The sequence below is a fragment of the Peromyscus maniculatus genome, chromosome 16, assembly GCF_049852395.1.
Source record: "Peromyscus maniculatus bairdii isolate BWxNUB_F1_BW_parent chromosome 16, HU_Pman_BW_mat_3.1, whole genome shotgun sequence".
NCBI classification, from domain to species: Eukaryota; Metazoa; Chordata; class Mammalia; order Rodentia; family Cricetidae; genus Peromyscus; species Peromyscus maniculatus.
In genome coordinates this window covers 43507689-43522394 of record NC_134867.1, presented here as the reverse complement: position 1 = coordinate 43522394, position 14706 = coordinate 43507689, and the positions used below count along the sequence as shown (strand labels likewise).

Here is a 14706-nt window from a genome sequence, read left to right as displayed (position 1 = left end):
AATATGCTACGGCGAATAGAAGATAAATGATATGACTCTGGACCAAAAACCTCATGACCTTGCTTTGCTTTCTCAGAGAGTATGTGAAATGGAAGTTTTTAGGGAAATATTTTCCATAATCTAAATACATCAGGATATGCTTTTTTCTGAGACCGGGTCTCCCTGTGTAACAATGTTTATTATGGAACTCACTGTGCTGACCATGCCGGCAACAAACTTAGAGGTGCCTGTGTGCTTCTCAACCCCAAATCCTGGGCTTACAGGCAGAAACCAAGCCCCAACCCTGGCTACATTTGTCATTGTGAAAACGTAGTTTGTTCAACAGTACTTAGTAGATGTCATTCATGATACTCAAATATAGTTTTGAAAACAATAATAAGTATCAGTAGACCCATAAGCTGAGAAAGGCCCTGGGTTCCTGTCTCTAGGGGCAGTCTTCTGCTTCCCTGTGATGAGCTGACACTCTCCCAGATTCCACTGTCATTCCTTCTCTGTGTATTTTCTTTTAAAATTTGTAAATAGACACACACACACACACACACACACACACACACACACACACACACACACAAACACACATTCTCACACACACACTAAAATTGTATAGTATACAAATGCAAATTTTCATGTTGGGACATCAGTCCCCATGTCACTCATATGAAATACTGGTAATGCCAGCCCCCTGGTCTGCAGAAATAAGTATTATAAGGACTCCTCTGGGGTTGTAAAACATGCCACTTTGCCATAGGAAAACAACATCCCAGCTTAAATTAGGTTTGAATTTTGAGGGAAGCCATACTGTGAGTACCATCAGAGATTTAGTCAATACTCTCAGAACAAAGCTTTTTTTGCACATCTTCCAAACAGGTCCATAAAGCTATACAGAGAGCGAGAACATATGCCTCCCTGGCTATTAATTCTATGAAGCTGTGGGACACATAAGTCAGAGCTTAGGACTTGTGTGGGAGGGATGCCCAGTACCAGAGGAGTGAACATACGGAGTTTGTTATGGACCTACCCAGATCCAGGGTCCCATGTTGAGAAGGACGAGTGGATCTTCAGTGTGGTTCACAGCAATACTGGCACACATCTTACTGCAAACATTTGCCATTACTTATTTATATTTTATATGTTTTTAACTAATTATCCACATTGTAAAAGTAGAGCTCATGTTTGCACTAGTTACATTCTTTTACTCAATATTATCCCTTAAATTTTTTTGTCATAATTCTTTCCTGGGGCTGGAGTTATTTAATTTTGCTGGTTTGTGACAATATAATTTTAGAGAACACTATAATTTTTCATTTTTTAACCAGTTTTAACACATCCTTTCTTGGTCATTATTTGATAATATGAATTCCCCTTATATATAAACATATGGATCAGGTGTCCTAAGTGTCTGTGCTTATACTAGATCACAGAGTAGACATTGTAGTGCTTTTATGTGTTACAAATATTTACAGTTAGATTGTCTTATGTAGTTTTTTCGTAGTTGTTTTTGGGAATGAATTGTTTTAAATTGTATTAAGTCAAACATGGTAATCTTTACATATATACATATTCTTTCTTGTGTGTATCATTTAAGAAAACATTTCCTATGAGATACTGAAGAGTTTCTTCTAGTGAATTACATATATTTAGAGACTGAGCTTGAGTTCAAGGTTTAACACATGCTGGGCAGGCTCTCAACCACGTTACATCCCTCTACTCTCTCACATTATCGTAGATATAAATTATACTCTTTTCGTTTAAGAAAATGATATAGGGTGTGGTGGGAGACAGAGGATTTAGTTCATTTGGTTTTGCCATGTAGGTGATATTGATTCAGAATATTACTCTTGTTTCAAAGGGGGAAAGAGTTAGGTTATTCTAAAGCTATGTATGATGACCATGGGCTAGGAACATGGATTTAGGTTAACCCAAATTCCATGTTCCAATGGGGTAGTAGTTTCATGAAGTTTTTGTAGTTACAAAATACAGAATGTTATAAATCACAATGTGTTTCTTTTAAGTAAATTACTAAGAGCATAAATAGGTGAATTAAAGCAAATATGGAGTTGAGAACTCTTCTGTTACAGGCTTCAGATGCAATATAATGCCATTCTTGGCTTTTTGCTTGGTGGTGAGTTGGGTTTTATGATTTTACTAACATTCCAGAAGGTTTTGTCAGTTACCTAAATGCTGTTATAATGTACACGGAGGTAGACAAGGGATGGATATTTTAGGGGACTAAAAATAGCTCAAAATAAGTATAATTAGGCTCTAGACAAGCAAGATAAATATAATTAGCCTCTGCACTGGCATTATTCCAACCTCTTAACAATCATTAAAGTTCAGTGAATCGGCCTTGCAGAAAGTCATTGGAAGGTGCAGGGTTTCTGTTTTCTGGAACTTGCTTTCTAAGTGGCCATTACACCTCAGGAGCATTTATTGAAAACATTGTTGTTGTTTTTTAATTCCATTAACATGAAAAATATGTAAATTCATAGTTTCATTTACAGTTTATTTTTGTTTCTGACCCATCTCTTTGATGTTTCATTATGTTGGTGTGTATTCTTGCACCTAAATAAAAAGCATCTCAATTGCTGAAATAAAGTTGTCAATGTTGATGTCCAATGAGATGACACTTGAGAGGATACTTCCTCTAATGTCTGTCTCTTTTGATCATGTTGATAATACTTGGAAGTTTGCATTTTCTTGAGCTTTCAATTCTACTGAAGGGTGCCAGCACCCATGTCACCACCACTACTGGGATTTTATTTGGATCCCTTACAATGCAACAGTTTGGAGAAAATTGACATGCATACACACAAACACAAAACACAGTCAAGTGTTCTGATAAACATTGTCTTTGCTATCAGCTGAGTTTTGGATTCTCTCCCAATCAGTACTTAGATACTGTAACCTCCAAAGTGATGGTGTTAGTCGGTGGGCTTCTGCCAGGTCATGGTTGATTTTGCTTGCTTAAGAAAGAGGACCCAGAAGGGCACTACCTAGAGTCGTAACAAAATGTTGTCTATATGAGGCTCGAGAGCTGGCTTTTTGGTTACATGCACTTGCTACTCTTATAGGTTTGGTTCCTAGCACCTGCATGATTGCACATATAACACCTATAACTCCAGTTTCAGAGGTTCTGATGCTATCTTCGGGTCTCTATGGGTGGTGATCACGCATAGGGTGGACATACACACATGCAGGCAAAACATGTATACTTATAAGGTAAAATAAATAAATTTTAAAAATTGCAAGTTTGTCTATAAATAAATTGACCCTCATTAAGCAGAATGTCTGTGGGGAACTTGATCTTGATATTTCCAGGCTCAAGAACTGTAAACAATAAATTTTTATTATTTATAAGTCATCCAATTTAGGGTATTTTTTATGGCAACCCAATGAATCAGGACATAACATAAATCAGAGTCTTTCTTATTCTTAGTACTTATTTCTGTTGTCTATTTTAGTAGCTAGTCTTCTCAGAAGAATACTAAAAAGGTGCAGTTATAATACACATCTCTACTTAATGATCTGTGTTAAGAATTTGTAAATTTATTAATGTAGATTAGTAGTAAGTTGCTTGCCTTTGACATTCAATAACATTCTTTATTATTCCTCCTTCTTTTATTACTTCTTGTGATTTTTCACTGTTCCAATTTTTGCAGCAAATTGACTAGTCTTTTCTTTTTTAAACTTGATGCATCATAAGCATTAAAGTTGTATTATTAAGATTATATAAATTTATATTTTCCTAACAAATTAAATAAAATAGCTATCATAGCTCATTTTCACTAGCATTGGTCGATATCAACTACATTTAATCTGAGATAATATAATAACTATCATCTTATTTGGGCTAATAAACAATTGCACATATTTCTGGAACATCTATTATGTAGCTTTTTGTCACTGATTTTGTTTTGTGATTTGATTGAATTAAATTTTATCTTATATTTAATAAATTATTCTTTTATATTGGATTATGTAGTTTCCATTGTTATTTTATTTTACGTTGTGTATTGGTTTTATCTGTGTGTGCTATGCATAGTGAATGTATTGCTAGTGTGAGTGTGCGTACACCTGTGCATGGGGCAAGTAAGTGCATGCGTGTGTACATGAGTATGGTGGCCAGACAGTTCACAGTGAGTATCTTTCCTTGATTTTCTACACTTTATTTTTGAGACATTGTTATACAATGACCTTTATGCTAATCCTTTATGCTAATCTGTATACTGGCTGGCCAATAAGCTATATGCAACCACCTGCCTCCTCTGTGTTAGGGTTACAGCCCATGCCACTGAGTCTGCTGTTTTTTATGGGTTGTGTGTCACTAAACTCAAATCCTCATGCTTGAACATGAGACTTTTTACCAACTGAGCCATGCCCTCAAAACCTATTGTGTAATCTTGCTTTTATTTTTATTAGTTACATTTTTTTATTGTTGTACTTATTAATCTATTTGGTGTGAGCCTGGGAGAGTGGAGCTTAAAAATCAGGCAAACTAAAGTCTCATGCATGATATAAGTTTATTCAGAAAATCAGACAATTTATATTCCAAGGACATTCTGGGGATTAAGCAAGGTCATGTGAGCCAAGTTCACTTGAGTTCAAGTTGTATACAGTTATAAAGGCAAGGTCGCTTGAGTGTAGGCTGTATACAATCAGGAGGACAACTTGTGCTTAGAAACATTATTTTTAATAATAATTGGTAAGAGGATTGGTAATCTGAAACAATCCACTCCTAGTTACTGTGTCTGGGAATGTCACAAAGGCACATTCCAAGAACAACCTGTATTATGGTGTATCAGAGGTAAAAAAGACTTCAGTCTTGTTTCCTTGGAGTTTTCTCACAAGCTCTCAGAAAAATCTCCTCACACAGGCACTATGTTCTGACAAATACCAACTCACTTAGAAATAATAACTTCTAATGTTGACTAATAAAATCAAAGTTCAGATACTTAGAGATTATTTAATATAAAATATAAACTCACGGGGAGATACTCACCTGTCATTAGGAAATAGCAAATGAAAACAACAGTGAGATTCTTCTCCATATGCAATCTGATTGCCCAAATCCAAAGCACTGGCAATACCAAGTGCATTGAAGGGTATAATGCCACAGGACTCCTCTATAATGACTAATGGGGTACAATCTGGCCCACCCACATCAAAGGTCAGCTTGGCATTAGCTCACAAAACTAAATGCCTTTATCCCATGGTCCACAATCATGCTTCTTGATGTTTACTAAATTGAGTTGAAGGTTATGAACATACTAACAGCACATACATGAAAGCAAATGAAGGCTATACTTAAAACTACAAAAAAATTAAAGCCATGCAGACAACAGATAACATTGGTGCACCCATACAAGAGAAGAATGATTTGCACTGAAAGAAATTGAGTTGCCAAGCCCCCAAATGACATGGATGAAACATAGATGCAAATTATCAACATAAAATAAGTCAATCTGAAAATTACTTCGAGCTTTTAACTGTGTGATGTTCTGGGTAGGAAAAAGCCATAAAAGGCAGAAGTTGTTTGTAATTGTTGGTGAGGAAAGACAAAGGAGTTGGTATCTCACAGGGTCTTTTAGGGAAATGAAATGATTTAGTACATCACTGCAATGCTGGATCTGTGATAGTGTATTGCAAAAATCCATAGAGTTGGAGGATACAATATAAACCATGTAGTGAATGGTGCACTTTAGTAATAATAGATCAATATTAATTAATCAATCGTAGCTATTTCTTGGACCAATTGAAAAGATTAACAAAAGGGGAAACTCTGTCAAGAGAAAAATGGAGCAGTCTTATTTTGTACACAAGTTTTTTTAAAGTATAAAACTGCTCCAAAATAAACTGTATGTACCAAACCAAATGTGATGGCATATTCTCATGATCACAGAACTCAAAAGGACAAAGCAGGAAGACCGTCAGTTTGGAACTATTCTGAAATGCATAGTCTTTTCTACGTGAAGCTGCCTAAGTAAAACAACTGTCTCAAAAAAAAAAAAAAAAAAGAAAAGAAAGAAAGAAAGAAAAGAAAAGAAAAGGCAATACAAAATAAGCATCAATAATAACAACAAAAAGTAATTATTAAGCAATAGGAAGAATATTAGAAAAATTATTTTTGTTTGGTTTGTTTTTTGTGTTTTTTTGTTTGGTTTGTTTTGTTTTAATTAGCTATCCAGATTGTTAGACCTACAATGCTTTGCCACTACTGTGATGTTAAAATTATATGCATTGAATTATACATTTTGAACTTGCTCTCTCTCCCTGGTCAAGTGATATGTCATCCAATCCTCTTACTAGGTGGAACAGCAATGATGAATTTCTCTTTCCATGAGCCACAAAACCAGACGGTGTCTTGTTCCTAAGCCGGGTTGTCCACGTGTCCTCCACTAGATGCATTTTTTTAACTTACAGTATGTTTTCACTTAAAACGGATTATCCAGGACCTAAACTGTAATTTAAAAGTGTCTGTGCTGAGATATAGTTGATAGAAAATCTTTGTAACCTAGGACTTTAATTCATTTTAACAAGGTATGCATGTGCATAACTACCACTACATATAAAGTTCCGCTTTCCCTAACATTTTTCCTTTTACTAATTTCCAGATAATCGTGGCATGGAGTAATTATATATGTTTCTCACTATAAGTTTAATTTTTTAAATGGATAGTTGAAAGAGATAATGCAGATTTTATCTGTTTTGTATGGCTTCTTATATTTAGTGTAATGTTTATGATATCTGCCCTTATCATTTTATACATCATTGATTAATCCTTCATACTTATTCCAAGATTCAGATGCACTATAATTCTTTATCCATTAACCTACTTATGGATATTTGTTTTTAATTCATTATTATTAATAAGTTTGTTAATATAGTTTATTCTGAAGCCTCTGTCAGACATGTACTTCCTTTTATTTCCAGAGGCATTCTTGAGATGCATGATCATAGGCTTCTAAGACATATTTATTAAATTTATCCTTATTCAATATATGAGGCATTCTGAATCAGAAATAAAAAAATTTTTATTCAATTCCTGCTAATGAGGGCTGGTGAGATGGCTCAGAGTTGGTAAAATCACAAGCATGATGACTTGAGAATAATCCCGGAGTCCAAAATGTTTTTCTCTGATCTCCATGCATGTACATGCATGTGTGCAACCCCCAGCCTATCACGTCTCTCTCTCTCTCTCTCCCTCTGTCTCTATCTCCCTCTTACACATAATTAACAACGACAAAAATGTAACAACAGCCACAATGATCGTAATAATATTGATGAATATTTTCAATGACTTCCAAATAATAATCAAACAGTGTCAAGCATACCCCTGTCTGCAGACTTGCCCTTATGCAGTATGATGAGTGCCCAATGGACAATTTCTCTCCTGAGTGACGGGGCTTTAGAGAAGCTTTACATTAAAAAAAAAAAAAAATTGAACAGGAAGCACAGAGTCTCCTTTTCATGTCAGCAGGGTTTCCCCATATTATTAGCACCTTCTTTTCTCTTTGTACTGGTTGTAATAGATCAACTGATAATGGTCAGATAGTAGTACATGAAGTGTATAGTTTGCAGCAGGGTTTGCTCTGCATTAGAGCCCCTCTCACTCCTCAGAGCATCCTCATTTTTAGTTTCCTTCTTTCTATCTTTCTTTTTTTCTTTTTGCTACACGTTTGCCAATGTTCAACTCTGTATCCTTATCCTGTGTATCCTTACTTGGATATAGTGCTTAGAGTATGATGACTATAGCCATACAAAAGTATTTGTGGTTTTTCTTTAATCTACTGCTTTGTTAACGTTATCTCTGTTCTGTCTGTGATTTACTCTCAATTCTGACAATTCCCTCTTGCTGGATCTCAACCATGTTACTTGTATGGATTCACCTGCTTTTTGCTGAGTACTCAATCTTGGATAATTCTCACTGTCCTAACTTCATGCTGCAAATTGCTTTTTCCAATAGGATTTACTATATAGTAACTATGTTCATTGTGTTCATAATTGTAAATTTATACTTTAACATACCATTTTCATGTATTTGATTTATCACCTTCTTTTTAACTTTATATGTATAAGGGTTATGACTTCATGCAGATATATGCACCACAGAAGAGACCAGAAAAGGAATTGCATCCCTAAGAACTAATCTAGTTCTTCAGCACTCAGTAGAAATATTCATTACTTTTTTATGCTTAAAAACAATCAAGCATGTTTACATTCTTTAGGCACTACTCTGCTGTTTTCATTGCCTTTTATTTTTAAAGATAATGCTCCAACTTGTTTTTGTGTAGTGCCACTGTATTTAAAAATGAGTCTTACCATGGCATTTAGTGATGTGTTCAACCACAGAGAATTTTGGTTTGTTTCTCTCTTATCCCTGAATTACATTGATTTATCTAAAGTCTAGAGTCACAGAGACAAGATCGTTTGCATGCAAGGACATTTTTAATCTTGTTTGTCTTCACTGAAGGCAACCCTCTGAGGTTTTTCAGCCCAAAGTAAGGGTGATCACTAGAGTTGCCATCCTCAACAGCTCCATAACTTCAGGACATTGCTGATAGACACAGGAGCCCAATAGCCTATTTGTTCAGTCAGTCCTGCCCATACATAATGGCCTACTGTTGCGTTTCCTTCTCCTTTACACACTTTGGTGACTCATTTATTCTTTAAAGGCAATGATTTTCAAAGGGGGGTTACAAGTATAGATGCATCTATTATACACCTACATGATTATCTATCTATCTTATATATAGTCATATATTCATAATTCTCTTGATCAGAAAAGTTTATACCAGGTCATTGAGACCATTCACTAGTGTGGTTCAAAATAAATGTTGACAGTGTATCCCTCACTAATCAGTAATACATATATACATACATACATATATATATAGTGTATATATGATACATATGTATGTGCATATATATTCAATACCAGCAAATATATATTGTTCCTTTGAAAACTATTAAGCATGCTAGATTTTTAAAGCAAACAGGAGACATTTTATAAGCCTATATACCTTTCTTTCTCTAAATAATATATTGATCAGTTTTTTTCAGTTTGTACTGATAAAATCACACAATGTACACTCTTTTGTATTTGTATTCATTATCTTAAAAGCATTGTGACTATACTGATGTGCAACCACAGTTCATTTCTTTCGCATAAAGTTTTCTATTGCAGGACTGTATCAACATATTACTGTTCATTAAATTATTGATAGAGAAGTTTTTCTCAGTTCTAACCATTAATAAAAATTCCCATATGTACATTTATTTTCATATTTTATGTAAAAGTTTATCCGTATAAGAGTAAATTTTTCAGGGCTTGAACTAGGCATCTCCTATGACCAGACTGGTGCCTACCTCAATTGTTATCAGAGAGGCTTCATCCAGCAACTGATGGAAACATATGCAGACCCACAGCCCAACATTAGGCAGAGTTCAGGAATCCTGCAGAAGAAAGGGAGAAAGGATTGTAGGAGACAGAGGGGTCAAGGACTCCACAAGAAAACTCACAGATTTCTACCTGAGCTCATAGGGGCTCACAGAGATCGAAGCAACAACCAGGGAGCCTGCATGGTACTGACCTAGGCACTCTGCATATATGTCACAGATTGTATAGCTTGGTCCTCTTGTGGGCCTCCCAACAGTGGGAAGAGGGCCTGTGTCTGACTCCTCTCCTGGCTTTTGGGACCCTATTCCTCATACTGAGTCACTTTGCCCAGCCCTAATACATGGGGAGGTGCTTAGGCTTACTGCTACTTGTGCTGGCTTTGGCAGCACATTTACTAAAATTGGAATGATACAGAGAAGATTAGCATGGCCCCTGGGCAAGGATGACACGCAAATTCGTGAGGCTTACTGCTACTTGACATGCCATGTTTTGTGGATACTCATGGAAGACATGCCCTATCCTAAACAGAAATGGAGGAGGAATGGATTGGGGGATGTGGGAACAGAGGGGGGCAGGGAGAAAGGGACTGGGAAGAGAGGAGGGAGAGGAGACTGTGACTGGGAAGTAAGATCAATAAATTAATTAACGAAATTTATTTTTAAAATATAAACTTTCGCCGGGCGGTGGTGGCGCACGCCTTTAATCCCAGCACTAGGGAGGCAGAGCCAGGCGGATCTCTGTGAGTTCGAGGCCAGCCTGGTCTACAAAGCGAGTTCCAGGAAAGGCGCAAAGCTATACAGAGAAACCCTGTCTCGAAAAACCAAAAAAAAATAAATAAATAAACTTTCGTATTTAAATATTTTCACTTACTCTACCCTTACTATATGCTGTCAAATGGTTTCAGAGCATTTGTCGTAATTTATAAACCTATCATTGGTGTATTAGAGTCCCTGCTGCTTAGTATACATGGCAACATTTTGTAGTGTCAGTATATTTCAGCATTTGCAAACCTAGTCTTTCATAAGATCTCATTACAAAATTATTTTGTATTTCTTGTAAACATATATGATAAAAACAATCTCCATGTTTCTTCTTTTGTTTTTATAGTGATATGCAGTCTATCTTTTTTTCTATGCAGTGCAGACTTTTTTCTTACTGGTTTGCAAGAATTACTTACATAGTTTGAATAAAAATTATTTTCTGGTGTTGTAAAGATTATCTATTCATGTGAGGTTTGCTTTGTATTTTATCTTTTGATTAATACATTCCATTTTTGTTTATGTTGTCAAACACATTAAACTTGAGGATTCATGCTTTCTATGTCTTAACAACAATCTTCTACCTGGGAGGCTAAAATATTTCTTATTTTATCTGAATCTCCTGTTTTTTTGTATAAGTATAAATCCCTAACCTCATGAGAATCACTGATTCCCACATCACTCATGTCTTGAGACAGTAGCCATATTCTATATAGTGAGAACTAACACATTAGTTGTCTATTGAATAATCACAGTTATCAATTGATCCTTTGCACATCTGTATTTATCTTTCCTTCTTTCTATTGTTTCTAATGCGGAGTTTGTCCCTAATTCTAAACATCTTTTTTAATTGTTACAACTTTGTATAAGATATTTCCATGCTGAACCTGCCTCCCTCCCCAGCAGAACTTCTTATCTTCCTTCAACAAGGCTTAAACATTCTTGGTTCATCCTTCCTCATATTCTATTCTGATGATTGGTGCCTATAACTTGTGTTTTGACTAGAATTCTGGAATTATTTTGGAGAAAACACAGTTCTTTGTGAAAGAAGACTTTCATCCTTGAGCAGAATGTTCCTTTTCCTATATTTGAAATTTTTTTTCAGTTTCTTTCACCATATTTAAATAAGCCGTTCACAAGACACATGCATCTAAAAAGTTTTACTCACAATTATCTTATTAAATCATTTTGATCATCAATGAAATCTCTCCAACATTAAGGATTTTTATTATTGAACACAAATCTAAGTGATTTTTTTTTTAACATTTCAAAAAATCTTGTGTGGCTGCTGGGTGTAAACTCCAGGCTTCTACAAAAAGAACAATCTAGAGCAAAGAACAATCTCATTTAAATGCTGAGCCAGCTCTCCAGCTCAAAATTACTATTTGTATTAAAATTTATAATCATATTTTTGGGAAAATGAACATGTTATTTTTCCTAAGTCTTTCTAAGGATTAACACCTCATTGTTCATAGTATAGTTGTCAAAATGAAGATTTCTCATTTTAAAGCCAGGTATTTTGACTCTCTAGTGCTTGGAAAGGCTAAGGCAGGATGGTGGTCATGAGTTTAAGATCAGGGTTGTAGCGAAACACTGTCCCTAAACAAAGAAAAAATGTAATATACAGAATAAAGGCTGGAAATCTAAACATTAGTGTAATTTGAATTTAATGTTAAATGAGATAACTAAGTGAAATGTATCTGATTCATCTGTGCTGGACACAAATATCACTATTTTTAAGCAGCTATCACCAACTCTCAGGAGATGGGACCACTAATATACCCTTTCAGAAGTGGTGGGCATACCTTGCAGGACTCATGGGGGCTCCCAAAGAAGAACTTCATGAGATCCTCAAAAAGCACCTCTTGTCCACAATATCTTATAAGCAAACAATGGAAGAGGATGGGACTCTTAGGTGGATGAAGATGGGGACTCTTAGGTGGATGAGGATGGGGACTCTTAGGTGGATGAGGATGGGGACTCTTAGGTGGATGAAGATGGGGACTCTTAGGTGGATGAGGATGGGGACTCTTAGGTGGATGAGGATGGGGACTCTTAGGTGGATGAGGATGGGGACTCTTAGGTGGATGAGGATGGGGACTCTTAGGTGGATGAGGATGGGGACTCTTAGGTGGATGAGGATGGGGACTCTTAGGTGGATGAGGATGGGGACTCTTAGGTGGATGAAGATGGGGACTCTTAGGTGGATGAGGATGGGGACTCTTAGGTGGATGAGGATGGGAACTCTTAGGTGGATGAGGATGGGACTCTTAGGTGGATGAGGATGGGACTCTTAGGTGGATGAGGATGGGACTCTTAGGTGGTATAGTTTGGATGACTTGCCTGGGCGACGGTCGAGTAGTGCAGCTTTCTGAGAACAAGTGAATAATAGAGTGCTGTCCTTTATGACACACAATTATGTTGCTCATAATAGTTCTTGGTACATAGATATCTGTGTCACCCATAATCCTGAGGTTGGTTCTGATATGCTCATTGGTTCATCAAGACAGATTTGGATAGATTCTTCTTTTGTCTGTTAATATCCTCTTTGTCTTATCTAGATACAAGTTGTGTTTACTTTCTTCAAAAAAAAAAAATGTCACAGGACACCAGAGAAGGTTGATAGTTATTTTAATTTGTTGAGGAAATTTCTTTCCAATTGTTTCAAATTTGGTATGGCTTTCTTTTTTTTTTTTTTTTTTTTTTAATATTGATTTGCTTTTGCTTTTTTTTTCTTTTTTTTTCTTTTTATTATTATTATTATTATTATTATTATTATTATTTTACAACACCATTCAGCTCAACATAATAGCCACAGAATCCCCTGCTCTCTCCCCCTCGCCCACCCCTCCCCCAGCCCACCCCCCATTCCCACCTCCTCCAGATCAAGGTCTCCCCCGAGGACCGGGGCCGACCTGGCAGACTCAGTCCAGGCAGGTCCATTCCCCCCTCCCAGACCGAGCCAAGCGTCCCCGCATAAGTCCCAGGACTCAAACAGCCAACTCATGCAACGAGCCCAGGACCCGGCACCAACGCACAGCCGCCTCCCAAACAGATCAAGCCAAATGACCGTCCCACCCGCTCAGGTGGCCTGATCCAGCTGGGGGCCCCCCAGCCCTTGGTTCATAGATCCTGTGCTTCCATTCATTTGGTTATTTGTCCCGGTGCTTTATCCAACCTTGGCTTCAACAATTCTCGCTCATATAAACCCTCTTCTTACTCACTAATTAGACTCCCAGTGCTCCACCAGGGGCCCAGCCGTGGATGTCTGCCTTCAGATTCCTCAGTCCTTGGATGGGGTTTATGGCACCACTATCTGGGTGTCTGGCCATCCCATCACCCGAGTAGGTCAGTTCCTGCCGTCTCGCGACCATTGCCAGCAGTCTTTTGAGGGGGTATCTTTGTGGATCTCCGTGGGCCTCCCTAGCTCTCTGCTTCCTCCCCTTCTCACCTTCTCCTGTGGTCTTCATTTACCATGGTCTCCTATTCCTTGTTCTCCCTCTCCTTTCTTGATCCAGCTAGGATCTCCCACTCTTTCCCTCGACTGTCGCCCTTCATTGTTCCCACTCATGACCAGGCTATTCATGTAGATCTCGTCCATTCTCCGTGTCTTTTTTTGGGGTCCCGTTTTCCAGGTAGCCTCACTGGTGATGTGAGTAGCAGTCTAGTCATCCTTGTTCCACATCTAGCATCTTCCTATGAGTGAGTACATACCATATTTGTCTTTCTGAGTCTGGGTTACCTCACTCAGGATGATTTTTTCTAGATCCATCCATTTGCCTGCAAACCGTGTGATGTCATTGTTTTTCTCTGCTGAGTAGTATTCCATTGTGTATATGTGCCACAATTTATTTATCCATTCTTCAGTTGAAGGGCATCTAGGTTGTTTCCAGGTTTTGGCTATTACAAACAATGCTGATATGAACATAGCTGAGCAAGTGCTCTTGTGGTATGATTGAGCATTTCTTGGGTATATGCCCAGGAGTGGTATAGCTGGATCTTGGGGGAGATTGATTCCCAATTTTCTAAGAAAGCGCCATATTGATTTCCAAAGTGGTTGTACAAGCTTGCATTCCCACCAGCAGTGGAGGAGAGTTCCCCTAGTTCCACATCTTCTCCAGCATAAAGTGTCTTCAGTGTTTTTGATCTTAGCCACTCTGACAGGCGTAAGGTGGTATCTCAGAGTTGTCTTGATTTGCATTTCCCTGATGATTAGGGAAGTTGAGCAATTCCTTAAATGTCTTTCAGCCATTTGGGATTCCTCTGTTGAGAATTCTCTGTTTAGTTCTAAAGCCCATTTCTCAATTGGACTGTTGGTCCTTTTGATGTCTAATTTCTTGAGTTCCTTATATATTCTGGATATCAGTCCTCTGTCAGATGTGGGGTTGGTGAAGATCTTTTCCCATTCTGTAGGCTGTCGCTTTGCCTTGTTGACTGTATCCTTTGCTCTACAAAAGCTTCTCAGTTTCAAGAGGTCCCATTGATTGATTGTTTGTCTCAGTGTCTGCGCTACTGGTGTTATATTTAGGAAGTGATCTCCTATGCCAAGGC

General features: G+C 37.3%; 1 non-coding gene across 1 annotated transcript; it reads left to right on the top strand.

Annotated features, from left to right (window-relative positions):
* Nucleotides 1-9767: 9767 nt before the first annotated feature.
* On the top strand, nucleotides 9768-9874 carry LOC121823309 (U6 spliceosomal RNA). The gene has a single exon (XR_006064720.1). It is a non-coding gene; the product is annotated as a U6 spliceosomal RNA (small nuclear RNA).
* The last annotated feature ends 4832 nt before the right edge of the window (nucleotides 9875-14706 follow it).